Genomic DNA, 6,000 nt, shown 5'->3' with positions numbered 1-6,000 from the left:
CGCCACCCTCCACTCGGGCTGGTGACTGCCTATGAGACACTCTTCTCTGCACCATCTAGGATCCTCGGAGCCCTTGGTGGCTTCAGAGTCACTGTCTTATTCCTCAGAATTAGCTTGATCGTGGCGATCATTTCGCAAGGTGTACGCATATCAAAGCATCAAGGTGTACACTTTAAATATACACCAATTGTGTCAATTCTACCTCAATAAAGCTGGACAACCCTGTACGCCATTCAGAGGGTACTCACAAAGAGGTTTTGAAATGATGCTTCAATATTATGTAAGTTGGCCCCAGCCAGGTGGCTCAGTTTGATTCTTGTTCAGGGCATATACCAGGTTGGGGGTTCAATCCCCGGTCAGGGTGCATATGGGAGGCAACTGATTGATGTTTCTCTCTTACATCAATGTTTCTTTCTCTCTCTCCCCCCTTCCCTCTCCCCCACCCCTTTCCTCTTTCTCTAAAAATCAACAAAAATATATCCTCAGATAAGGATTAAATGATAATAAGAATAATGTGAAGTGGAGAAAAAAGCAAGAAAATAAAATTATAGTTTTAGTAAAGAAGAAGGAGAAGGAGGAGGAGAAGGAGGAGAATCCTATCTAATAAAGACAGAATATGCAAATTAACTATAACTCCACAACAAAGGTGGCAGCACCCACAGCCAATAAGGAGGGAAAATGCAAATTGACACAACAAGGCGAGAGGTGGAAAGGCGGCTCTGGGCTGGAGCGAAGGTGGAAAGGCTCTGGGCCAAAGCGAAGGCGGTGCCGGCAGCCAGGGGAAGGAAGGCCTATTCTTGCACAAATCTTCGTGCATTAGGCCTCTAGTAATAATAAGAATAAGAATAAGAATAAGAATAAGAATAAGAAGAAGAAGAAGAAGAAGAAGAAAGCAAGAAAGAAAGAGAAGAAAGAAAGAAAAAAAGAAAAGAATTGTGGCTGCTCTAATTCAGACCCCGGATGGCAGATGTGCGACCTGTGACATAGGTGGAAAATGAATTTCCATTTTTAGGAGCCTCTCAGATTTGGGGGATCATGTCTAATTACAACACTAGGGGCTCAGTGCACGAATTCATGCACCTTGAAAGGAACTGTGGGCTGCAAGGCTGCGGAAGGCACAGTGGCGTGTCTCAGCCCATCCTCTGCACCCCAACCCAGCCCCTCCTGCCACAGCCCCCAACCCCCTGTCCGCCGGCAGACCCGCTCCCGCTGCCGCCGCTCCCACGCACTGATGGTGCCAGCCCCACTTGTACCCGCTGATGGCACGGAGCGATTGGGGCTGGTGCCAGCAGTGGGTGTGAGCAGGGCCGGCGCTGTCAGCAGAGGCAAGCAGCGATTGCTGCCCCGATCACCCCTCAGGAGCAGGGGGAAGTGGAGAAGCCCTCAGGGACGATTGGGACCGGCAGCTGCTGCTCGCACCCACTGATGGCACCAAGTGATCAGGACCGGCGCTGGGCACCGGCAGCGGGTGCGAGCGCCGGGCGGGACTGCGGGACTGCGGCGTGGGGGAGCAAAGAATTTTCAGTAACCACCAGAGGCTTGCCCTGATGACAGTGACTGGCGCCCCGCCTTGGTCTGGTGCCCCCGCTCACCTGCTCCACCATCCTGCTGCAGCCAATGCCCACCATGGTCCACACACACACCCTGGTGGTCAGCGCACGTCATAGTGACTGGTTGTTCGGTTGTTCTACCATTCGGTCTATTTGCATATTATTAGCCTTGTATTATACCGGATAAGCCCACAAAGTCTGATGTAGGCAGTGGCCTTGCAGGAAAATCTGTTTCTGTAGGGTTTTCTGACAAATCTGCATTCTGCACGTGAGGATGGCCATGGGACCTATTTCTAAATGGAAAACAAAAACAAAAACACAAAATCCTTGAGGTTCGTGGCTGGGGAGGCACGAGGCCCCAGAAGAAAACGTAAAACGCAAGCTGTACGCGGCCCGGAACGCGTTTCCCTGTGGGAGGCTCCCCCCCGCTCACGTCTGTGTCTCTTTAAGGATCAAAAACGCCTGCATTTTCCCTCGGGCTTACATGACAAGTATTTCCTTTTAACACTTCCATAAAAAATATATAGAAGTTTTCCATGGACCTAAAAGGCTGACGAGCAGGACGGAATTTCCACCGAGTCCTGGACGCGGGCCTCCCAGATGGAGCCGGGAGTCGGCGAGGGGAGCAGCTTGGTTTTACAAGGTCTGGGAGCCCCATAAAACGTCCCCATCTCTCCAAACCGTCTGTGGCCGGGTGTGCGTGTCGCCGTGCCGTCGGAGCGAAAGCAGCCGTGACCGCGAGGAACCGGGATGGACCACTGGAGCCGCGTGCGACCTCACGCGCAACATCAAAGGGCTCTGCTATTTGGGGGAGACGAGGCCCAGTCCCTTGTCCTTGGCTTGTCCAAGAAAACGGAGCATATTCTAGACTGTTTCTACCCGGCAACTCTGGTTCCCATGTCAAACCTTAGTGGGAAAACGCTTTAAAATTCTCTCGTTAACCAGACCTGCTCTCTCCTTTTATTAAATTAAATATATTTTTATTGCTTTCAGAGAGAGAGAGAGAGAGGAGAGAGAGAGGGGGGAGGGAAACATCAATGAAGAGAGAGAATGAACCACTGATTGGCTGCCTCCTGCACATCCCTGGCACCCGCACTTTCAGGAGCAGGGCTCCGACCCCCCGAACTAGGGTGAAAGCTCACGCCCTGAAAAGCCACGGTGCCGCTCTCTGCTTCTGCAGGCGGCGTTCCGGTGACATCAAACCCGACAGTGAACGCGGATCCGCCTGCCTGGACAGTTCACATCTCTGTGTGCTTTCAAACGCGTTCCTGACCTTACCCGAACTCCCATTTGGTGACCTGGGGCGGTGACAATATGTATTTTTCAAGGTCGTTGCCAAGAAGAGATTAGGTAGAATGCAGGGTGGGACCAAAGTAGGTTACAGCGGGTCTTCCGGCAAATGATGCAAGAATTAATAAATAATAACATTACAATAAACTCTGTGTTCCGTGTGCCCACACTGTAAGCCTCCCTTTGCCCCACGCGGTATGTGCCCCTCGGCACTGGGCACACGGGAGAGCAGAACGGCCCCCAGCCAGCAGCCCTGTCCCTCAGGCCCCGGGGCCTGGGCAGCGGTGGCGATTCTTTTCCGAGAGCCGGAGAGCATTTTCAGTTTTGCGAGCCCTGCGGCCTCCGTCACCGCCGCTCAGCTCTGCTGTTGTACCGCGGAAACAGCTGTGGGCATGCTTACCCGAAGGGCCGAGACTGGGTTCCAATAAAGCTTTATTTATAAAGACAGAGAGCAGGCCTGATTCGGTCCAGGGCCCTCGTCTGACGACCCTGAACTAGAAGAGAAAGGTGTGTACGAGGCGACGAATGACCACAGCCCGTGGCTAGCCCTGCATGTGCCTTCAGTCAGCGTGCGCCTGCCCTCCTCTGACACTGCTCCCGGCGGTGCTGGGCACACAGCACGCAGCGCACGCGCCGCGCCCAGCGCCCGTGAGGTCCCGTGAGCCCGTGGCCGTGTCACGGCACCTTTCTCAGACCCTCTCACAGCTGACGGCACTCCTCATCCCCCGGAGGATCAGACAGTAGTGACAGGGCATCCACCGAAGCCAGCGGTTCTCAGAGGGGGCGACTCTGTCCCTGGGGGACAGTTGACGATGACCGTGGACATTTTAGGGTGTGGTGACTGGAGGGAGTGCTATTGGCCTCCAGTGGGTAGAGACCAGAGAGGCTGTTCACCATCCTCCAGCGCACAGCACAGCCCCTCACACAGAGGACAGTCCGTCCCAGATGTCCCCAGTGCTGGAAGCATTTTACAGGCTCTGAGTGCGAATCCTGTGCCCAGCTCTCACAGTGTATATACCGCCGCCTCACCTGCCCGTTCCCCCAAGGAGCGGTGGAGGTCGGACGAGATTGTGCAGGTGAAGGGAGGCTGCTACGTCATTAAGTTTGTGCAAAACTCTAGTCTTTTCTGTCAGTTAACAGATCCTGGCGTGCCAGCACCATGTAGGCTAAGTCCAGAACATTCTTCAGTTTAAGCCCTTTCCCCATCACTTTCTCCTCGGCAGGAACGGGAGTGCCTTGGGCCTCCTTTCAGACCCGGGGGAGCCGGGAGCTTGTCTGGGGGCGAAATGCTGGCATTCCTCTCAGCGTCTTCGTTAGGTCCTGCGTGCGAACCCTTGACTAGGGTTTCGTTTTCACGAAGGTTCCGTGGGTGTCCTGGGGGCCTGAGACAGACCTGCAGGAGAGTCTGCACAGGAGCGGGCCCGTTCTCCTCCCTGGGACAGAGTCGCCCCGGGGCCTGGTTCCCCCCCCCCCCCCCGTGGGCCCCTGCGCGTGACTGTGGGCAGTCTCCTTCCCGCGGGAGGGGGCCACTTTCCTGACCGTGAGCGCCACGCGAGACACTGCAGAGGCCGCAGACTTGGGAACTGCTCTCAGACACCCGGTGGACAAGGGTCCGAGTCCCTGTGAGGGACCTGGTGGTGGCTCCTTTAGGGGGACTGGGTTGTGTCCCCCTGAAAGCAGACATGTTTGTGGGAAATGCTCACACACCACATTTCCAGTGCCGGCTGGGAAGCAGGAGCAGGGTGACAGTGACGCTCAGAGCGGGCGCCCGCGGCACAGCACCCCACGCGGGGCAGGGGACACGGCCGGCCTGTCCAGGGCCTCCTCCGGCTGCTCATTGGCTGAGTCTATGCGGCCACCTGTTTTCTCAGACGTCGCCTAGGTCTTGCTGTCTCCCGTGGGCCACTTAAAATATTGGGGAGACCTTGCTAGCTGCCCCCACCTCCCTTTGTCTAGGGGCATCGTCCTCGGGGAAAGAGCCACCTGCCAGGAGCCAGCTCTCACACCCTCTCCCCGCCCCCACGTCCTGTGTGCTCCGGGGAAGGTCAGGAACCACCTGGCCACCTGCTGTTTCTTTTCTAGGAAGATGAAGCAGAGGCATGTTTCTTACACGTTGAAGTCCTAACCCCCAGGACCCCAGAATGTGATTTAGGTTTAGGACTGGGCACGTGACCCAGTTCGGGTCTATGAGACATGAGAAGTTTGGGGGAAGGGGAACCTTAGAGAAGTTTTTCTCCGTCTTAGGAAAGAGCAATAAACATTTCAAACACCACCACCCCCGACCTCTCTACATGTAGCCTGTTACCCACACAATTCACACCACCTGAGTGACCCCGTAAATCACTGAGAAATAATGCATGGAATATTTTCATATAGACTATTGCATTTTTTTAAAAAAACAAGATGAACTTCACAAACAGAAACTTTACCGCTCTGAAAGTAAACATTTCAGTGGCATTTATGTCTGGGACATTGTGTGATTGCCATTTGTATCTGGTTCCCAACATTACACTCACCCCAAGAGGAAGCTGTGCCCATGAGCCTCGTTACCCATGTCCTCTCTTCCCAGCCCCCCGCAGCCACGGTCTGCTTTCTGTGTCGGTGGATTCACTCTCTGAATATTTCATGTGAATGGAGTCATACAATGTGGACCTCTTGTGTCTGGTGTCTTTCATTTAGCGTGACGCTCTCAGGGTACATCCCTGTTTCGTATGTATCAGCCGCCATTCCTTTTTGTTGGCTGGATAGTGTTCCATCGCCTGTATAGGCCACACTTGGCTCGCCCATGCATCTATTGATGGACAGCTGGGCTACGTCCCCCTTTGGTTATTGTGAAGAGAGCGGCTATGAACATGCATGTACATACATGTATGTGTACACACATGTGCCTTTTCCAGCTCTGTTGATACATTCCTCGGGGAGGAGTCACTGAGTCCTGTGGTAATTATAACTTCCGAGGGCCTCCCAAACCCACTGCGCCATTTCACATCCCCGCCAGCGATGGGCGGCCGTGATCTCACTGCCCGGGTGCCCACCTGGGCCGTCCAGTGGTTTTCGAAAAGGGTGTTCCTGAGACCCACGGATCTAAACTCATTGGCCGTCTCGGTTTGTCCAATGTCAGGATTTGATTCCACGGCTGCGGAAGTCTTGTTCCTTTGCT

This window comes from Cnephaeus nilssonii, assembly GCF_951640355.1.
Source record: "Cnephaeus nilssonii genome assembly, chromosome: 3".
Taxonomy (NCBI): domain Eukaryota; kingdom Metazoa; phylum Chordata; class Mammalia; order Chiroptera; family Vespertilionidae; genus Cnephaeus; species Cnephaeus nilssonii.
This window is presented reverse-complemented; position numbering follows the sequence as displayed.